At 43.0% G+C, this 23,210-nt stretch overlaps 1 long non-coding RNA gene across 1 annotated transcript in view; it reads right to left on the reverse strand.

Annotated features, from left to right (window-relative positions):
* The window catches only part of LOC308469255, a 270,286-nt gene that overhangs the window by 239,604 nt on the left and 7,472 nt on the right, over positions 1 to 23,210 (reverse strand). The window lies entirely within an intron of this gene.

Raw genomic sequence — 23,210 nt, forward strand, 5'->3', positions numbered from 1 at the left:
CGGACATCATGTATCGAATCAGAACACAGGAGCTCAGATTCCTTAGTCCAGACTCAAGCTCAGGCAACCAAATACCACTGAAAACATAACAACAGCTACATTGAACACAGCAGTGGTATATCATTTTAGTTTGGGGTGTTCTTAGGGATGGGTCTATGGAGCATGGCCCAAAATCTTTTTCAAAGTGCCTTGTTTCTGAGTGGGTAATGAATCTGGGGGTGATTGATTGAGTATGTGTATGTTTGGTCTAGCTTACTGGGTATGAAATCAATTTGGATTAATAAATTAATATGAGATGGCTTTATTTAAATATGATTTGAGGGTGATGAATGGGGACAACTGAAAGGGAACTGAATGTATCTGCTGATAAATTAATTGGGGGCAAAAGAATTGAAGAACTGGTATTGGGGTGAACCAAGATGGGGTGCAAAATAGTTGAAGTTAGCTGGCTATCTATAATCTATCTAACCGCATTCGCCTTGATTCTATCAGGTTTCAGTTTACTGAAAGAACCATTTGAAGAAACAAAAATAATATCCATAACTGTTTCAAGATTTCAGGATCACAGAGACGGCACAAGATGATCTTGCAAATAAATCTGGCTCTAATCTCGCTTTAATTATTTTCAAGCCATTATTGTAATTAAAAATTGTATTTAATAACTTATAAAGAAAACACCTTAATGTCATGGCAGGGTGCTTTATTTAATTTGTTGGAGTGAAACCAGAACCCTTTTTATTCTCACCAGAACTTCCATGTAATACTAGTGTTAATTTTATATATTTATGATTCTAGAATATTATAGAAATCTTTCCAGCTCTTCATTGCTTTGTTTATTGAGGCTCATCATGGCTCAGAATATTCCCCCTGAATGTTCTTTACTTAGCTGGTTTATAACAATCTACTCAAAGCAGCACACTACAAACTATTTTACCTGATCCAAATGCTGTTCTACCTCAATAAACACAACTGAAGTCTCATGTATACCTACTTGGGAGTCAGTCCTATTGAATTAACTGGAACTAACTTCTGAGTAAACACACATAGGGTTGAGCAATGTATCTTATAGCTGGTAAATGGTTCTGGTGGTGTCTTTTAGGTTCTCCACAGACAAATGCCTGTATTGGGGCAAATAAGGACCTGGAAACTGAAGCACTGAAGCACCGAGGACTATTTTGAATTATTCAGATAATCCAGGCATCCAAAGAGGGAGACTGTTACCATATGATTAGAAACAAGTTGTTAGAGCTCAGAGATCGAGGTTAAAGAATGTCATCAATGAAGAAGATCTTAAAAATTTAAACGGGAGGATTAAATACTCCATATGATTAATTGAAGAACCTGCTGTCCACAAAATGTGGATTTTAATTGTAGCTGGCACTGAGCTCAGAGCTGGTGACACTGTTGCAAATAATGAAGTTGCACTTCAGTCTGGCAGCATCTTACATAGTTTTCTAAAGAATGCATCAGTTCGCCAGACAAGTGGAGACCAGTGAGTGTACATTGTAGGAGGAGGTGATGGGACAGAAAACAAGGGAAGGGGTTTTTTATTCCCTTTGTAACCCACCACACATCCTTGCCTTACATTTGCAGTGGTGGATTTCTCCAGGAACTCTTGCCTCGATGAATATTGCTCCCAGCAGGGTTCATTGGCAGACATCTGAACAACCCTGGCTTGAATATTTGTAGTTTTCCAGGAATATTCTAATGGTAGTTCCATCTGGTCTTCTACTAGCAATCACTAACAAAGGCATAGGAACCGTGGTAGCCAGATGAGAAAAGGACAGGCCTCCCTCACCTTTAATAGTTGTGTAGGTGAGGAAATTTCAACAGGTACAGCTTGTCATGACCAGTCAGTCCAGACATGTTGGTCCTAAAGCCAGGGCTTTGTAGTCATTCCTATGCAGCTTTGTGAAATCCATAGGCACCATGGACTGCACCTTAGGGTGTCAAGATCACTCTTGCGCCTTCAGTAGAGCAGTTGGGGGGAAGAGGGAATTTCAACAGGTGCAGTATGGCATCCCAGTTTTGTAAGGGACCTGTGCTTTCACAAGGACCAGGTTTTGCTGGAGAGAAAGCTTTAGAAGAGAAATTTTTACTCTCTCATAGCAGAGTTAGCACAATGGTGAACACAACCATCCTTTGAAATTTGCACTTCTCTGAATTTTGTTCTCCAGCCAGTAGTAGGGTAAAATGTGCATTAAAAGGCGTACTAATGAAAGCAATAGACAAAAAAAATAAATCATTATTTTAGGGGGAAATTGCTTTTCAAAAATATGTATATTCGTCAAGCTTGCATACAAAAAGGTATATATTTAAAATTCGCACTAAAATGCTGAAGAGTTTTCATGAGATTTTTTAAAATATAAAAATGGAAATGTGGAGAACTGAAGCTTGGGAAAATGAGAATCTGAGAGAAACCAAAATGGACAGATTCACCTGCGCCTAATTGCAGTAAAAGCTTCTTTGCAAGTAGAGATCATTATGAATCTTTGAAGACCAGGTGTGGTGAACTTGATTTACAGTTAACCATACATGTTCAGGTTTGGCTAGCTTAACATTACTGGCCTTTCTTTGAGAACTGCCCCAACTCCATTTTGCTTAAAGAGGCAACATCGGTGATGCTTCAGACTGCATTGCATGAGAGAGCCAAGCTCTTCGCTGAGAGCAGAAAGTAGAGTTAATAGGCTCTGTCAGTGCTTGGAATTATAATTGGCTGTGTGATTGGAATTCAGAGCCAGGTGCCACTCTGAATTAGTACTAACATGAGTGGTTTAAAGAGATATTTGCTAGTTAATCTTTAGGTTGGTAAAAGAAGGCCATCACTTAATTTATTGCCTGTGGAAAATCAATGTTTTCCTAAGGAGATAAAAGTGTGTGTGTGTGTGTGTGTTCAGCAAAATCACCAAAGAATAAATCTTCCCATTGCCAAAAATAACCACACTTCTCTGGCAGTAGTTTCATGTCTTGAGGACTATTTTAGAGCAAAGGCAGTAAGCAAAAGCAAATGCTATTTTAAAAAATAATGACTGATTATAGGGAGGGAAATGTAATGGCAACTGAGCACCCAAAATGTGCTAAGCAAAGGGCAGAAGAACCACTATCCCCTTCAATATGCATCCTGAAAGCTGAAGCATAATACAGACAAAGAGTAGAAAGAGGCACATCTTATGTCCTGTTTGGGGATTTCCGCACCACTGTGAAGCTGCCCTCCGTTAACACTGAGGCAGAAGACAAGAAAAGGGGAGGCTCCTGGGTTAATCAGGAAGATGCTATTCACGTGCCTTTTTAACAGTCATGTAGCAGAGGGGATTTCAGTTACTGTAGCCTTTCTCACTCCTTTGCAATCAGTGCCCCTAACATTAAAGATAGAAGCACCCTGTTTTTAGCATCTGAAACCTGATGCACTGCCTCCGTCTCTCCCAATCTACTGGTGGATGGCTGAGAGGAAGCCAGACATAAATGTTTTTCTTAGTCCCACATGTATTTATATGACAGAGACTAAGCACAAGTGGCCTTCCACCCAAGTGTTGTTCATTTATATACATATTGATGTGCACTAATAATAAAATGTCTCAAAGTGATTTATAGAATATTTCAAAATACAATGTGACATATCGAACATTTAAAATCCAGACCACGATGAAATTCACCATGCATACTAAAAGTGTTCATCCACCACATGGGGTGTATCTGTAGTGTTCATGTGCAGCTCCACACTGAGCGCACTTCATCAGATTAACTATCAAATGCCCTTGATGTGTCACATTCCAGTTGGCAATGGGAACATGATGTCCTCGTCAAATGCTGTAGGATGTGCATATGAACGCATGCACCTACAATAGGTTTGCAAGAACCTGTGTAGTGGAGTAGTTAGGGTGCTGGACTAGAACCTAGGAGATCAAAGTTCAAATCCCTACTCAGCCATGAAGCTCATTGGGTGACCATGGGCCAATCACCATCTCTCAGCCTAACCTACCTCACAGGGTTCTGGTGGGGATAATATGGAGAGCAGGGGAGCCATGTACTGTATCACCACCTTGACCTCCTTGAAGGAAAGGCATAGCTGTCAACTTTTCCCTTTGCTTGCGAGGAATTCTATTCGGAATAAGGGAATTTCCCTTTAAAAAAGGGAAACATTGCGGAAATGGCATTGATCAGGATCAACATAGTATGGGTGGGGGCATAAGGGGCCTGAGGGGAGGATTGACCACAGCAAACCCCAGCTAGGGTTTGGTATCTGCCTGGTTAGAATCTGCACCCTGGTCCCCCAGTGAGACTTTGCTTGCTTGGCTTGCACCAGGGCAAGGTTCAACACTGGCCAACTCCCGTTTTACAGATTTGGAGCGATCCAAACCCAGCAGATCCACTCCATCAACATGGGACTGTGGAATGATGAATTGATCCTAGGACCCAATGCCATGCAAACCCTTGCCCTGCCTGCTGCTGTCAATAAAGATTTGGCCTGGTTTTATTCCATCACTGTTGCACAGTATGGTTATTTTGCTGCTCTCATGGGTCACATATTGCAGCTGCCTGGGCAAAGGAATTCAGATAATAGTGCAGAATGCCTTGACAAGTGTTACATGCCTATCAGCTTGTATCCTATTAACTGTAGTAATTAATGTATTTTTCCATGTATAAGACTAGGTCAGGCTTCCTCAACCTCGGCCCTCCAAATGTTTTGAGACTACAATTCCCATCATCCCTGACCACTGGTCCTGCTAGCTAGGGATCATGGGAGTTGTAGGCCAAAAACATCTGGAGGGTCGATGTTGAAGAAGCCTGGACTAGGTTTTTTCCTTAAAAATAATGACAAAAATTAGGGGGCGTCTTATATACGGATAGTGCCAAGGGTGGACTGGCGATTGGTTGTTGCCACAAAAATTGGGGGCATCTTATACATGGGGGCATCTTATAGATGGGAAAATATGGTAAGTTTCATAGAACAGGTTGGGCTACATGACATTTCTGCATGAGTCCCTTTAAGACTCTCCGACTGAAATCAGTGAGACCTAACTTTGGCTGAATCATCCCCTTTTAGTTTAACACAATATAAACAATGCTTAACATTTATTATTTAGCTGACCCCTCTACGGATGTCCCACTGAAATGGGTTGCTAATGCACACAGTCTTCAAATCCCTGCAACTCATTAGAAGCAACTGCTTGCTGTGTGATGAATGGAAGTGTCTCTTTATGGGTAAATGCATGTGTGTGCTTTAGCTGTGACAAGATCTTATCTTCAGCTTATAAAGGAGGGAGGCAAATGTGAGACGCTAAACTCCTGCTCTCCAGTAGCTGTTCAAATACTCCTGTCCCTTGGGATGCTGGTGCAGTGCTGCAGAGCTTTCCCTTGCCCTGCAGTCAATATCTCTTCCATGAACATTTGCTTTTGAGACCCTCAGGGTTTGGGAAGGCTACTTGTTCATAATAGGAGCTCATCAGACCACGACTGTAGTATTTGCTAAATACTCTGCACACGATCCAAAAGAAAGGCGGTTTCCCTTGAGAGTTAATATCTTCCACTACCTTCTGAAAGGGCTTAACTGTGGCTGGACTCTGTCCTTTGACTTCAGGGACTGGGATCGTATCAATATGTTGCTCTGTGTCACCATGGAATCACACATGGTGGAGATGAGCCAATTGGGCAGCCCAAGTGCATGGACTATAAGTGCCAACTCCAAGGGACTGAGCTCTTTCGGCATCCTTAGTAATTGGGGAGGGTACCCCAATGTTCAGAAAAATAATGGGGTGGTGGAGGCCAAGCGTGGAGCCGAGTCCTGGCATCAGTGGCCAGCTCCTTTTCCTCCTCCTCATGCCACGGAGGGGATGGAGGGGGAAAGCAACCCCCAGCCAGTGGCAGCTGCAGGAGGAGGGGAAGGTGGCCAAGTGCCAGAGAGGAAGAGCCGCCGGCCATTGAAGCCACACTGCTGCCACATTCGGCTCCGCCTCTTGGCTCCTCCCGATGTCCTGACATTGTGCGTGTGGCGTTTCACGTGCGTCATTGCCCCACCCTCCAAAAAATGTCCTTCGCAAATTGGCGCCTCTGGCATGGACCCAGTGAGCTGACAGGCAGCATAAGATAGTTGCAATCCTGTGCACTCCAAACAACAATGCAGAAGACAAAAAAATACAATTCGAAACAACAACTCAGCTGCCATTTTCATTCACAACACTGAGTCGTGAGTATGACATAATCACATTTTGCATACTAGGAAAGCAGCAGTCAATGCCCAGTGAAGTCAGAATGACTCCTGTTGTATCAGTCTAGCCACAATACACAAAAAAGACGTGTCTTGCTATTCTTTCCCCCTCACAACCTTCCTAGAAACAATCCACCCTCTACCCCAAATTAGGAAGACGCCTGTGATCCCAGCCTTGGTTGCTTAACGTTTATTGCAAGGAGTTGGCTCTCCATAGGCTTCTACAACTGGCAGAAATAGGTATAGCATATACTATATGATCACATCAACTGCATGCATTTAAAGCACTCTTATGCCACTTGTAAGAGTCATGGGAATCTGGGAACTCTAGTTTGTTAAGGGGCTGACCTCACATAACTACAGTTCCAGGCACGCTTAACAATCTGTAGTTCCCCGAATTCTCTATGCTTTAAATGTGTGGTGTGGGTATGGCCTTGGCGGTTAAGCAGCTAAAGATGTTTTCAGCCTTTTATAGACATAACTGGTTCCTTTGGAACAAACAGGTTCATTTTAAAACATATACTCTTTTCTGTCCGTTTGAGCTTTCAACTTTGTTAAGCCCAAAGGACAGTTGGAAATATTTTCCTTATCATTTGTCATTATTTGAACCATTGACCTGGAGCGGAAAAAATCCATATCTGCTTAGCAATTTGTCTAGTTCACCGTTCCCGCAGGTTGCCTTTGTATTGCTGATGGGAGTATTGCTGTTTTCCTGGGCAACTTGCTTATTCTTAGGAAAACCAAGGTGGGTGTCAGTGTTTTTAAGCACCAGCTTAAAGTACTTTTCAAAAAACAACTAACTGCCAAAGTGACAAATGAGAGTAATCTTGTGTTCAAAACTGCTTCTGCACCTAGACATATTATAAGACTATGGGCAAATTATGTTAGACAGAGGCAATCCGCTGCAGAATGCCACCATGTGGACCTTCAAAGCTATCTTCTGGGGGTTGGGCAATGCATATCCCATATATTGCTAAACCATGGTTTAGTGTTACATGCACAAGCCGAAAGGAGCTTTGTGTTTACATGCTTGCGTTCCTCTCTTCTTGCATGGCTGAGAGGAGAACTTTGCCAAAGTACAGTGGTGCCTCGCAAGACGAAATTAATCCGTTCCGCGAGTCTCTTCATCTTGCGGTTTTTTCGTCTTGCGAAGCACGGCTATTAGCGGCTTAGCGGCTATTAGCGGCTTAGCGGCTATTAACGGCTTAGCAGCTTAGCGGCTTTAAGAAAAAGGAAACAAACTCGCAAGACGTTTCGTCTTGCGAAGCAAGCCCATAGGGAAATTCGTCTTGCGGAACGACTCAAAAAACGGAAAACTCTTTCGTCTAGCGAGTTTTTCGTCTTGCGAGGCATTCGTCTTGCGGGGCACCACTGTAACTTACATTTTCTGTTATTCCTGGATTGACATCACATGTGAACCAAATACCAAGTTTTATAATACTTTCTGGTTAAACAAGTCAGCTTCATAGCGCATGGTTTGAAGATGGCTTGTTTTTGATATTGTTTTAAGTCATGTATGAGGTGAAGGAATGGTGGCAGAGGGAGTAGCAGCCTCCCCAAGCTGGTGATCCACCAGATAGTGAGAGGAACAGGCCTGAAGCTGGGCACCAGGAGTTGGAAGGGACCCTGGGGATCATCTAGTCCAGGGGTCAGCAAGGTTCACTTCAGCGGAGATCCCTTCATGGGCTTCATGCACACACCCCCACGATTTCCGGTGTCTGCGTCTGTGCAGACATGATTTTTGGCATCTGCACATGCGCAGACACGATTTTCGGCACCGCAGAAGCGAGTCCCTGCGCTGCACCGTGCTGATTTAGCGCAGCGTGCGGGGACTCGCCAAGCAGGCGGCTTGGTTTGAGGGTGGCTCTTGGGCCGGTTAAATGATCCCTGTGGGTCGCTTGTGGCCCATGGGCCTTAGGTTGCCTACCCCTGATCTAGTCCAACCCCCTGCAATTGCAGGAATATGCACCTGTCTCTTACGGGGAGGAAACCCTTCAGCCTTGGTGGTATCAGCAGCATGCTCTAACCAACTAAGCTATCAGAGAAGAGAGACAAAGAGAGATTTCCAGAGTCTGACATAAACCAGCCATAGCAGCAGACCCTGACCCCACCCCGTGTCACATAGTCTCCCTGAATTGCCCTCATAACAACAGGAAGGAGTGGAAACCTGCACAGTCAGGGCTGATTACCTGGAGGTCCATTTAATATACAAATATAACCTGGTTTTTCTGTCCGGAGATCCTGGGAGGGACCTCTTTGCCATAGCAATTCTTTTGGATTGACTGGGTGTTGCAGAGGGTTGGCTGGCTTGAGAACAAGAAATTGACAGAAGTGCCTGCAGGAGTCTCTGTAATTTCAGTGTGCAGGGGCGCCATCTATAGGGGGCTCTGGGTGCCTGAAATCACATCCAAGGCCTCGTGAGACCTCGGAGATGCTTTCCAAGGTCTCACGAGGTCTCAGAACCTGATTTCTGGTGCCGCTGTAAGTCAGGTTCCAAGACCGGGGGCGCACGTGGTGTTAAGATGTCACACGCACTGGCCACCCATAACCTAGGGCCCAAGTTGGCTCTCCTGGTATGTGGCTCCAGAACGCTTGGCAGGGCTGTGCTCTGGCAGAAGAGCTTCCACTGCCTGCTTTTACACTACACTACACTCTGAACATAATTATTGGAGGTCTTTAAGCAGAGGCTTGACAACCATATGTCAGGAGTGCTCTGATGGTGTTTCCTGCTTGGCAGGGGGTTGGACTCGATGGCCCTTGTGGTCTCTTCCAACTCTATGATTCTATGATTCTAAATATTGAAATGACTCTCTGGAAGTAAAAAAAAATTCACAGGAAAAAAGAGAGCGAAAGTAACTATCTAATTGTTCAGTGACGTTGGCTTCGCTGCTTTCAGAGTTATCAGCCCAAGGCATTTAAAAATATTTGCTAGAATGCTCACTTATCTGCGATGCAAGAGAAAGCAAACTTCCCCCACCCCCAAGATAACGCTGAAATCATTATGGATTGTGTGGGTAGAAATCATCTGGGGACAAATTATCTATGGACAGAACTGAGTTGTGACCCAGTTAGAACTATGGGAAGAGCAAAAAGTTAGAAGAAACGCTTAAAAATGTTGTTCTTTTCATCACCTAAAGGCTATTTGGAAGCAAACTCTGACTTTTTGAAAACATGCTTACCTTGTAATTCCAAGGGCCGTGATGAAAAGCATGCCATGCACAAAACAAGATTTATTATGCCTAGCACTCCACATTATAGCTGCTCCACTAACCATAATAAACAAGATACGAAAAGCGATCGTGTAGATAATGTTAGGGAGGAGGGGCGTACGCAAGGTTTTTTAACCATTGCATGTGGCTTGATCTTCACAGAACCCTCCATTTGAAACAGGATCTAGGTTTGGGCCCCTTGTTTTTAAATGACCTGCACACAATTCATAAACAGTAACTCTCTTCCAAAGCTCTGATTTGTTAAGCAATAACCATCTCTCCTTATTTAACAGCAGTTAACTCCTGTCGTGCTATCAATGTACATGACCTGTGGCAAGGGAAGGAATGAAATAATGGATGATGGTTCTTAGCCTGGAAAGAGTCACCAGAGAGCACTGCAAGAATGGCAGACATGATTTCCTCCCTATCGAAGTTGACCTTTGCTATGGTCCCAGTGGGATGTTTGTTTGCAGAGCATTTGCTCATGAACCAATCTCAAACATCTGGCTGAAAAGGGTTAAGAGTGAAACATACACACACGGTAGTTGCTGTTGCATGTTAGGCTAATTTCTTTTGCTCCTACTTCTGATGTTTTTTCAACATCCCCCCTGCACCTCACTTTCCATGCTGCTTGGTGATCTGTACCTCTTTTTATAACTCCTCAGCAACCACTATTTTGATTCAATAACTCCTACTATTGCGTCACTTGCTATACTGGCCTGGCCTTACAATCGTGACTGGGGAAGGTGAAAAACATGACCTGTCAGGGGTGGTGGGCAAGATATGGTTGTCTCTCCCGGCTTCTCACTCTCTACTGAGTACTCTCCATTTTTATTAAAGAGGCTTCTGCTATTGGACTTCATTTTGAAGTTTGTAGGTCGGAGCACATTTGAGGATTATTTTGCACTCAAGCAAATCTCATCTGAAGAGCTGCATCAACAACACCATTGAAATAATAATTAAAAATCTCAATTTGCTTCCTATGGGCCTTGCCTACTTTCTAGAGAAGAAAAGAAATTTAACAGCACCAAAGGAAGGACTAAGCAGTTTAGTGGCTGCTGCTCTCCACTGCTCACATCAGGGTTTTTTTAGGATTAAATGTGATGGTGATCTACCTTAGCTGCAGCACAACACTGCCCCTTCTTGTCTGGGCACCTGAAAGTCACAGCAGTGTGATATGAATGGGAAAAAGCTGAGAATTTGTGGACAGGTTGGATGGCAGATGAATTGAAGTGAGGGGGCAGGCTGTGCTAGGTAGGAATGACAAGAATGAATGTAGGGATGAATGGGCCCATTAAAGCCCAGTCCACCCCATCCTGGTTCTAGGTATATTTTTAATGGAGAAACTTGTAAAATCCACCTGGTAGTGCTCATTTAAGGGGGGGGGAGGTCTTGAGGTGATGCAAGAATTGTGTGCTGCCTGTAGAAGCCTGCTTGCTTCTAAGTCAATAGGCAAGGAAAGCCTTGCCCTGCTTGTGTGAGTGACTCCTGAATAAACATACACAGCTTGGACTGTATGTTTGATGGTGGGAGAAAGTAACAGATTTTGTTAATGATATTCTCCAGTGAGAGTTCCTTGTTACTTTGGTTCTTCCTTTAAATGGGCCAGAAATCATTAGAAATAATTATGGAACCATCAAAGAAAGAAAACCTAGAGACTGCTGACTGCTTCATCCCTGTGAGGGGGAACCTCCTTGCAAAAACCAATGAGTTGTCTTTATTGGTTGCAGTGGGCCTATCAGAGCATTCTTCTTGGACGCTAAAGTACCAGTCATTCGCACCAGGTAATTTTCTTTCTTTTTTATTAACGTCTTTTCCCAACATAATTGAATAGCTTCATAGAGATTTCTGTGATATCGATTTCACCTAATGGAACGTGTTCATTTCCTTGGGGCATTATGTCTTAATGTAGAAAAAGGGCAAGAAGCAGCTTACCCAGCCTGCATGTTGCTGATTTGTCAGCATTTAATTAATCTGAGACCTGCAGAGCAGATTATTTTTGTACAACCCCAAATAATAATAATAATGATAATGTAGAGACAAAACATTAATTTGTGCCATGAATGCTCTAGTGCATTCAAGGGCTGCAGCGAATGTAGCGAACACAGACTGAATGCTTGTCGCATCTTGTTCCCTTCAGGGCTTTATTCCAGCAACATTTTAACTTGCAGTTCGACACTGTCGTGTGTGTCCCCCCCCCCCCGCCCCCGCCCCCCGCCCAGCTGCCCACAAAATGGGAGGAGGCTTGTAAGGTGAAACAGTGTGATTTTACACCTTAAGTTCTGCTTATTACTGTTAAGGCTTGGAAGATGACAATTTTCTTCAGACTGGAAAAATAATATTTTTTAAGAAAAGAGACACTACAAAATAAATATTTAAAAGGCTGTGCTTAAAAAAAGGTACGTTTGCCTTGACTATGTATTAAACCTCTTTAATACTTTGGGAATAATGTCACAGATGGGGATAGATATTTTTGCTGAGCTTATGCATGTTCCCCCAATACTAGAGAATTTCTAGTATGTAGTCAACCAATTCAAGTCTTGTTTGTTCATTTTTATTTATATCCCACGTTTATGCATTTATATCCATAGCAGGGTACAAGCTCGCTCTCTCTCTCTCTCTCTCTCTCTCTCTCTCTCTCTCCTTTCACACACTTCTGCCTCCTGACAACCCTGTGAGGTAAGTGAGGCTGAGGCAGTATAATTGGCCCAAGGTCACCCTGTGACTTTCACAACTAAATGAGGATTTGAACCCGGCTCTGTCAAAGCCTAGTCCAATACTTAACTGTTCTGCTCTCCCTGACCATTGGCCATGCTGGCTTGGGCTAATAAGAGGAGTCCAAGAATATATGGAGCACCCTAGTTTAGCCACCCCTGGCCTAGAGAATATATTGTGTGTATGCTAGTAGTATAATCTTTATTCTGTGACTAATTAAGCATTCTTCAGATTCATTAATGATAAAGGGAAAGAAGCGAGGGTGCACATGCACCTCCAGCATGCACATTTCTTGTACACAGGGACAGAAACATGTGTGAAGTGGACTTCATTTCCTCCACAGACTTTGCAAAAATACACACACACAACCCTCCCCCCCCCCAGCTGTTCATGCCTCTCGAACCCTCCAGTCTGTCAGGCAGGTTCTTTCAAATGAGGAAAGCGAACACTAAGGAATAGTTGAGAAGTATAATCTTAACCTGTCAAAGAGCGGATGAATAATAATTTCCCATTATATCTCTGTATGGCACTCTTTTTCATTATTCCATAGGGATCAATTACCTGTCTTTCTGTGTAAGAAATGGACTAGAGACACACAGGAAGAAGCTGCCTCCAACTAAGCTGAGGTATTTGTCCTTCTTGTCCAGGGTTACTTCCTGTATTTGACTGGCAGCAGTGCTCCAGGGTCTCAGGCGGCGGGGGTGGGGTGGGGGACGACACACACAGTCTTTCCTCTGACCTGCTGCCTGATGCTTTACACTGGAAATGCCAGTTAGTTAACCTGGGAGCATCCACGTTGAAAGTGGGGCCCCCTCTGTATGTGGCTTCACTCACGAAAAACATTCCTCATGGGCTTGCAGAGCAAGTCTTGCTGCATATAAAGAACCATACGATATAAAACCCAATTCGCCAAAGGCACAGAAATTCATTCCCAAATCCATTTTTCTAGGGCCAATTATTAACTATGTCTATTGATTAGCATTGCAAGCAGGCCATGCCTGATATAAGAAGGTAAAAAAACTAGTGAAGTCCCTAACACAAAGCAGTGTGATTCAGATTTCCTAAGCAATTGATTCAGATTCCCTAAGCAGCAATTTTGTGAGCTATTAAAACATGACAAAATACCCCCGTTTTTTAGCAGGGGGGCAGGCCTGCCACATAGAGGATACAGATGAACCTACTCTACTGGGACCAGACTCTGTGGTTTGTTCATTTATTGGTATATTTTCAAAGCTTTTGCAGGACAAGAGATACAAAGCAAAATATGCAGATGCCACCCTAGCAAATCACTAAATGTGAGAAATGATCCTCCTCCAACTTTTCACTCTTTTTAGTCAATGGGTGAAGTGACAGCTGTGATTGACAGTTAGGGAAGGTTGCTCAGCTGTAGAGAAAAATCCAGTCGCACCCACCCACTGTCTGAAGAAGAGACTTCCTGATTCATTCCAAAGCCCCCCTCCCCCCCAGAAAATCCTGTGTAGGTGTGGAAATGACACAGTAAAAACTCATAGGTGAACCTTGCATAAACCTGTGCATAACTGAGATTGAAACAGCACCTTCAGGTGACAAACACAAGCCCAATCGTTTCCAGAAACAGTTAAACCCAGGGCTCACTGTTGGTTTATTTGGACTAAAGTTACCTCCAGGAAATTGCTTGTGCCAATCAGCTCTAGATTCCATCATTTCATGACATAGTCCAAAATTAGACCACTTTCAGGGAACACACACAAACCAATTTACTCAATTACATAGGTGCCAATCACCATTGTAGCCTTTTAACTGTGGACTTAGCAGCTGCATTTATGGGAGTTTCTATAACTCAGTGCCTTAGACTGGCAAGCTTGTAAAATAAATTAGAATCAGCAATCTCGACTGTGGCCTACTTCTTGTCGGGGCAGGTGGCACCATTTTAGACTGTAGATGGGAGCTTGCATGCCTCCATATAAATACAGCTCCTCATATATAAGATAAGCCCTCCTACGTGAAAACCTGCTCAGGAGTGGAGGAAGAGAAACAAAATGAATGAGAAAAAGAGAGGGAAGGGGGTATTAGAGGGAGGGCAAAGAAAGGAGTCTTTTGGCTCTGGCCCAATCCACTACTGACTTTAGCTTCACCCACTGCCATCATGTGGCCCCTGACAGATTAGTCCAAGGGAATGTGGCCCTCAACAGAAAAAGTTCTCAACTCCTGCATCACCACCACTATTACGACGACGACGACGACGACGACGACGACGAAGAAGAAGAAGAAGAAGAAGAAGAAGAAAATAATAATAATAAATGAATTGCTCCCTACTAATTATGTGCCCCCCCGCTTTGTAATATTTAACTTTGGGGTGTTATGGGAGGGTAGTACCTCTGGTGGGGGACACATCATGCTCCTTCTGGGGCAGTTTGTCCACCTTTGGTCTCCATCCTGCACTCAGCTCTCACCTGTAGCTCCTGGAAGCTGTCAGCATGCAACCACATCCCAGGAAGCGGCTTTGACTGGCTAGTTAAACCCAGTGAGAGTAGCCAATAAGTCTCAACCCCTTGGTGAGTTAGGGACTTCCCCTGCATGCAATGACTGGCTCCGGTGGGTTGAACAGATGGGACGAACAGTGGGTCCAATGGTCAAGAAGACAGTTGCTGTAGAGGGGAGTGAGGGGCAGATGGGGCTTGTTAACCTAGGAAGGTAGCCCATCTTGGAGAAGGAAAACTCTGATCCTAAACCTCTGCTGCCTTGCGGCATATCTTCAGGAGAAGAAAACCCTACAGAAATCCAGAGTGAAGTCCCTTAGATGGTTGGATGGCACCTGTGATTCTCCCCCAGAGGCACACGCCATTGTCTCTCAAGACAGATGGATGCCAATAAAAATATATTTAACTTTGCTCTGCTTGTTCATTCCCAGGTGTTTCCTTCCATGGTCTTTATCCAGATTTTTAAAGAACATTTCAGATTAACTCTGCTTTCATGCTACAGAAGATAAGGGCTACAATTCCCCAGGTTTCTTCCCTTACATCTTGCATGCATATTAATAAGGGATTTACTGGAGGAGGAAGTTTTCATATTCTCTGAGATGCAAGAGCAGCCTGTGCTGCAGATGCAGCTGGATCTTGCTGGGGTTTCTGGCTCCCCAACTTCATTACCAGCTAAAGAAGGTAGGGAGCACCTGATATATGAGTGTATGGCTTTAGAGAGCAGTTCTGTAGCACCCTTAAGCCTCTCTGGATCTGTGAATTTCCCAACAGGCAGGAAGCATAAGAAGAGACCAAAGATCTATCTCGTTCACCATCTGGTTTCCAGCTGCGATGAGGAAGATGCCTCCAGCAAGGCTTTGAACATGGCAGCTTGTATTCAGCAGCTGGAATACTGCTTAAGTGTCTCTCAACACAGGGATTTCAAGCAGCCCTCATGGCTTATGGTCATCTAAAGCCCTCTCCTCCATAGATGTGTCCTTTTAAAACAGGGATGGGAAAATCTGATGCCCTCCACTTGCTGATGGGACTACAACTCCCATCAACCCCAGCCAGCATGGCCAGTGGTCAGGGGTGAGGGAAGTGGTAGTTTAACAAAATTTGGGGGAAACACGGGTTCTCCATCCCTACTTAAAAGCCATCTAATTTGTCCTAAAATGACCTACGTTTGTGGGGATCAATGAGAGTCTAGGTGTGATGGCTGGAGTGGGAAATTAAGGTTCCCCTTGTACACAAATAGAAAAGTCTCCCTGTCTAAGGAGTTCTGAAGATGGCAACAAAGGGTAGAGCGATCACATTTGTCCTTCCTCCCTTGCCCACCGTGTTTATTTAACACTGAAGTGGAATGCGTGAACTAATAATATGTTCGTTTTTCGGCAATAACACTGTGATCAAAGCACTAGCATTGACGGCCAATTTATCTCGAGCTGATTTTCCAGGCAGCAGTCCTGAGTTAACAACAGATTAATTGAGCAAGTATTTGATTAAAACCCACAACATGACAAAAATCTTAGTATATCCTGAAGGTGAGCTTCCCGCACCTTTGACAGCAATTGGAGAGTTCCTCTTCCTTTCCTGGCATGCAAAAAAATCTGTTGGTTCAAATTCCTTCCTTGCTGTAGCCTTGCTAGCTGAGCCTTAACACTCTGGTTCCACCAGCTGCTAGATTTATTGCAAATCAGGTAGTCATAAAGCAGGGATGGGAAACATCTGTGGTTCTCCAGATGTTGCTGGACTGCAATTCCCATCAGCCCTGACCACTGGCCATGCTGCCTGGGGCTGATGGGAGTTGGAGTCCAGCAACATCTGGCAGGTCACTGGGTTGTCATTCCTCTGCTATCAGAGAGGCGGCAGAGAATGCAGCAGCTGGTCAGGACCTGGGAATACTTCCTCATCCCCATTCAATTTAGCTAGAGCTCTAGTTTTTGGTTGTAATGCCATCATAATTTGAAAATGCTTGGCTCAAAATACAAAGTTACCCAGTGTGCAATGCATTATGGTATTTTGAAGTGAGCTCCCTTGCCCCTTCTCATGATTTAAATCAGGAATATATTAAAGGTTTATGTGCTGGTTTTGTGCCAGCACGGTTTTTATTTCTCAGGCTAGGTGCTCAAAAAGGCAGCTGCTCTGTTGGCACAAGTTTGTCGATTGCTGAGGTCAACCTGAACTTTTAAATATACCATATTTTTCCATCTATAAGACACCCTCATGTATAAGATATTTTGGGGGACTCAGATTTAAGAAAATCCACCCTTGGCACTATCCATGTATAAGATGCCCCCTAATTTTGGACATTATGTTTTAAGGGAAGAACCCTAGTCTTATACATAGAAAAATACGTGTGTGTGTGTGTGTGTGTGTGTGTGTGTGTGTAATAATGGGTAGGCACCTTACAGAACCATACCCCCAAAGTCAAACCAGCAGGATAAGCAATTTGGCTGGAAATTTCCAGTTCAGGAAATTGTGGGAAAGGGGGCTGCATTGTGCAGATGTGACCTTCAAAGGTAGCTGGTAGAGTATGGCTGGTAGAAATAGGGTGGGGAAAACACCTCAGAGTCCATATGTTGGAGAGTTTGAGGAGGGAGATCCTTGTGAATAAAATACAGTGGTACCTCAGGTTAAGTACTTAATTCATTCCAGAGGTCTGTTCTTAACCTGAAACTGTTCTTAACCTGAAGCACCACTTTAGCTAATAGGGCCTCCTGCTGCTGCCACGCCGCCGGAGCACGATTTCTGTTCTTATCCTGAAGCAATGTTCTTAACCTGAAGCACTATTTCTGGGTTAGCGGAGTCGGTAACCTGAAGCGTATGTAACCTGAAGCGTATGTAACCTGAGGTACCACTGTAAAGGTAAAGGTACCCCTGCCCGTACGGGCCAGTCTTGCCAGACTCTAGGGTTGTGCGCTCATCTCACTCTATAGGCCGGGAGCCAGCGCTGTCCGCAGACACTTCCGGATCACATGGCCAGCGTGACAAGCTGCAGTACCACTGAGGTACTGTACAAGCTGAGGTACCACTGTACTTGGTTTTAAAAATTGCCAACAAAACTGGCAAACATTTTCCAAACAGACATGTAGGAAAGGGAGTATCACATTGTTGCATACATGATGCAGTTCTTTTCCCTCATCTCCGTTACCATCCAACCGCCATTTAAAGACTGTGCATACACCTCAGAAAGAAACTGCATGTGTACCCCAAAATATGGGGGATAATAGGTGCATTTTTAAAAGGATTCACAGATGCCCATTCTCAACCCTTTTCGTTACTGAGCTGGGGAAGGTTTTCCCATTTCTAATTTTAGTATATGTTTAAATCACTGACTGATTAGTCACCTAGCCCTTCTTAAAATACAACAGTAGCGTGAATAATCTTCAAATTTTAATATTCATACATGGAGCACAACAAGCAGTGTAGTCAGGGACTCAATCTACCCTGCAAGACATTCTTTGTTCTTATATTTGTCTTCCCAAATGTGATATTTGGGAGTCGCCCCTAGAAGAGAGATAACTGGCTCTTGGATGCCAGGCAGCCACATGCAAGCAGAGGCACATTCAGATCCGTGTTTCTTGGCATTGCTAGGAAGCTCATTCTGTTCAAATGGGGGAGGGAAAGCCCAGGGGGGTATTACAAACATGGGTTTATTTGAAACAATCACTGAAAGGTTTGATATTTCCCACCTTTTAATTCTAGGAAGAGGGATGCAATTATCACAATGTATTTTGGAACATATCTACCGTGCCCAGGGTCAGGCGGGGGTAGGAGAAGAACAGAGAAAGCTCGGAATGCCATCAGAAATACGTGAAATTCATAGCACGTGTTGAGACTAGTGGAGTCTCGCTCATTATTCGATGTTAATACAAGCTATTTGACCCTTCCAATGAGCTTTCACATCCCAGGGAAAATAACCATCTGTCATGTACAAAGTGGTGATGGTTATTTAAACTGAGGCTCTTATTCCCTTATGCCACTCTGCTGCTCTTTCAGTGTAATAAAATGCTTGTACCAGCCCCTTAGCCAAATATAAGTAATTGGACAGCATTAGTTACCTCACACTTAAAAACAACTGTATTTTTCCTTCATTGCCTTGAAAGTTGAGGTTATGTTTTCTTCGTTCAAACTACCTAGCAAAATGACAACTGAAATTGTGGGGACTTGCCACAGAACTCTGAAAGCAGAAGTCTTCCTGAACATGGTGCCTTCCCAGCAATGTTGGCGGGCGCAAATGGGAATTGTAGTCCCAAAACATCTGGAGGGCACCAGGTTAGGGAAGGCTGTTAAAGGTAAATCCTGAATCCTTAGATTCATCCCCCTCCCATTCCCTTTTTGTACCTTTGGTGGTTAAAATGGGCTTCTAAAATGTAAGTGAGGTCAGGAATAAGAAAAATAGCATTATTCACAGTATTTGGTGACTGAGGGGAAATAAGTAATAGGCTTAACTGCAAAGCAGTTCTAGGTACATTGCTTCTAAGGTCCAGCTGAGATATGGAATATATCACAAAAGTTCAAATGATGTCAGGACAACATTCTGGGTATAATTGCAGCCACAATTATACTCAACTGAATTTTGTATATTCTCTGGCCTTTATGTGTAATACACGAGACCTCGGGGATTCTGCGCATAGTGACTGAATTGTGTACATTCTACCATTTTGCATAATCTCCAATGGGCTTTTGGGGATGTAAATATCTCCACTGCACATTTTTTTCTGGTCAGTATGTATAAAAGTGAGATAATTTACAAAAATCAGCCGAGATATTCACATTCCCTAAGGCATGTTGGGGATTGTGCATATTGACCAGAAAATGTGCACAATTGCCTCTTCAGTGAAGATTTATGTTGTGAATCGCCCTGAGATCTACGGGTATAGGGTGGTATACAAATTTAATACATACATACATACATACATACATACATACACATTCTCCATGAGACTAGTGAATGTGCCCAGTTATTATGCACATTATCTGCTCAGCTCACCTTAGAAATGGACCTTCTGAATTTTATATTGCTATCTTGGTAGGGCCCCTACTCTCTACTTCTCTTTCTAAAGGAGTAAAAAGATTCTGAAGTGCTGTAATGCTGTCTGGTATCTAAAAGAATAAAATTTGCAGTGCTTTCTGACTTGTGCAGAGTATGTTACTTGCATGCTTAATGCTACAGAAGTGTGCCTATTGTATCCTGTGATTGATTAAACCCGGCTTTTGACAGCTTACAGAGATCATCATACTGAAAAGTTAGAAAAATGACACTGCTTGATTAATTTCCTCTCTTATCTGAATATTCATTTGATCCTCCAGATGTGATAAAGTTCAAAAACCAACCCCTCCTTCCCTTTATCTTAAAATCAAATGTGAAGAGCAATACTTCATCTAAGAAGGAAAAAATTAATTGTCATACTGCCATCGTTATTTCACAGGAATCTATTAAAATTACATTTGCATACCACATTATGAGGTTGAAATATAAACCTAGCTTCCAGTGGGGGGAAAACACGTTTACTCATTACAGAAAAGAATTGTTTACTTATATGAGACACAAAATGCTAAGTGAAAAATGGTGTCCTGGCCTATTAAAGCAAATAGCTTTGTCTGGGCAATGTTGGACAAAATGTACATGGCATGTTTTGGGGGAAGAACTACTATATGTAAACATTTCTTCTTAGGTTTTGTGAGACTCATCATGTGTAGTATTGGTCTTGGTTATGGATGGGAGGAGAGATTCAAATCAAATTTATCAAATCCACACTTCCCAAAACAATAAAGGTAAAGCGACCCCTGACCGTTAGGTCCAGTCGCAAACAACTCTGGGGTTGCAACGCTCATCTTGCTTTATTGGCCGTGGGAGATGGCGTACAGCTTCTGGGTCATGTGGCCAGCATGACTAAGCCACTTCTAGCGAACCAGAGCAGGGCACGGAAACGCAATTTACCTTCCCGCCAGAGCGGTACCTATTTATCTACTTGCACTTCATGCTTTTGAACTGCTAGGTTGGCATGAGAGCTGAATTGCAGCCATCCTTTGAAATTTGCAGCTAATTGGATTTTGAGGTGCAGTTCTCCAGCGAAACCATGTTTACAAAAAAGTCTACATTGGGGGGGGAGTGTGTCTAAAAAATGACATATATTACTAAAAAATACAGTGGTACCTTGGTTTAAGAACAGCCCTGTTTACGAACCATTCAGTATAAGAACTCCACAAAACCAGAAGTAGTGTCCTAGTTTGCGAACTTTACCTCGGTCTAAGAACGGAATCCAAATGGTGGAAGGGCGGCGGCAGCGGGAGGCCTCATTAGGGAAAGCGCGCCTCAGTTTAAGAATGGCTTTGGCTTAAGAACGGACTTCCGGAATGAATTAAGTTCGTAAACCAAGGTACCACTGTAATGTAATATAATGCATTATATTGGAATAAATTGTTTGCAAAAATGCATACACCAGTCAAAACTAAATACAGAAAGGTGTTTATTAGGAGAAATTCCCACTATAATAATGAATAAATTTCATGAGGATTTTTTAAATAAATAAAAAATAACAGATTGCTGCTGAAATTTGGAAAACTGGTTTATTATCCTTTGGCGACTTTGGATTATTTGATTAATTCACAGATATAAAAGGTACGAAGAAGGCTTCTAAAAACAGGTAGCAAAACAGCTAAATCTGCATTGACAGCAAATTGTGCAGCCGCCCCCCAATTGTCTCAAGGCTGTGCTCCAGTTTCAGATAGTTCTACTTAGAAACTCCTTTCTCTCTTTAATACAAACTGCAGACTCCAAACCATTTCCTACTAGCTGGAAGGCATCAGCTTCCCAAACCCTGCTGGGTATTATTTTCCGAAAACCGTTAGCTTCCCTTGATGGACTGTTGACTGATCATTTCTGACCATTGGAAATCTGCTTATTGAAGGATGGTGATCCTCAGCCACCATCCCTTTCTAATGTGCCATAGTACATGATGCCATTTTATTACTGTCAAGTTTCCTTTTTAAAAAAAATCCATTTCTAAGAGAGGTTCATCATTCACACAGCCATCATTCAATATATTTAACAGCTAGTTAAATGAGAATTCAAAAACAATATTTTTAAATGAAAGCCACTTGAGCATATTTCTCTGGATTTGATTTCAAACCAGACATGTGACATGCCATTTTTTGGGAAGAGTATATATTGCTCTTCCTGCTGTTTGCATCATTTTTAGAAAGCTTTGTGTAAGCATATGCCTGCAATCCTCATTAAGGGAAACACATTTTAAAAACTATCTTCTGAATCAAAGTATGAATATCTGGGGCTGATAACAACAAATGCACTCTGATTGCCAGAGCAGGTGCTCAATTTATGCATCATGGCTGAAAAGACATATTAATACCTTACCAAAGGAGAAACCTTTCTAGTAGTCTCCAAATTGCAAATAAAATGACAGTCTGTTTCATTAGTTTAATCTCCTTTTGTTGTGATCAAATCTGTCTATCCTAAGGAAGATTTTACATTTGAAATCATTATTAAAAGGGAAGCAATTATATCAGCTCCAAGGAGTGTGTGTGTGTGTGTGTGTGTGTGTGTGTGTTTAAGGATTATCTATTTGGGCTTCAGAAATGATCAGATGCCCACTGAGTGGCTTTGAGTCACTAGCATCCGACAGCTAATTCCAAAGGTCTGGTACCAGACATCTGTGCCATGTTACTGCTGGAGCACTGGGGGATTAAAACAGCACGGGAGACGGATGTGGGATATTCATTAAAATGGACAATATTATTATTTATTATTAAATTTGTATAGACAACACTGTGGACAAAGGAATCCTTGCACTGAGTCTCAGTGATACTGAGATATATTTCATTTCAGCTGCAGTTCTACCTGGGAGAAAGCTCCATAGAAAACCATGTGTCTTATTTCTGAGTTGACACATACCAGATTTGTTTACATGATTTAGCTCCCTTGTATAGTTTACTCTTTGTGAAACATCCTGTGTTCTTGAGATGTACCATGTATCATAATTGGCAGCTTATCTGGACTACTGGTGTCCGACTACACAACTTGTGCTATACCAAGCCAAACAAACACAGCTTCCTAGCCATGTTTTATGGTCTGTCAAATGCTTGATCACCTCCCATTATTGCAACCTCATGCAGGCAGCAAAAACAGAAGCTTGATCAATCCCCTTTTGAACTGCCATCAACTGGCTGGCAGGATACATTCAGCCTGGTGGGTCACTGTCCTACTGTAAAACAGGTAGAAGAGCAGAAGAATACTGAAATAAAAAAACATACATGGGGTCCCCCCCCCATTGTATTTCTTATCATTACTTAGATACCCAACTTTCTCTTTTTCAATGAGAGCTCAAAGTGGTTTGCAAAGCAAAAGTTACAATGGAATATCAAAAACAGTAAAAAAAAAATCAAAATACTACAAGAACATGTCCTGAATTTCCCTCTCGCTGACATCAAAGGTGAGCTGGAAGATCTCAGGAAGTGGCAGCTCTTCTGCCACCAGATCTCTCCCCCCCCCCCCCCGGCGCCTCCCCTCCATTTCTTTAGGTTTGATTGCTAAATCAGGGACACCTCTCAGCCAAATCCCTTTCCCCCACTGCCTCTGCTATTTCAGCATTTGCTTAGATAGAGCGGTACACACTGCTG

Source organism: Podarcis pityusensis (assembly GCF_964106645.2).
Source record: "Podarcis pityusensis genome assembly, chromosome: 2".
NCBI lineage: Eukaryota > Metazoa > Chordata > Lepidosauria > Squamata > Lacertidae > Podarcis > Podarcis pityusensis.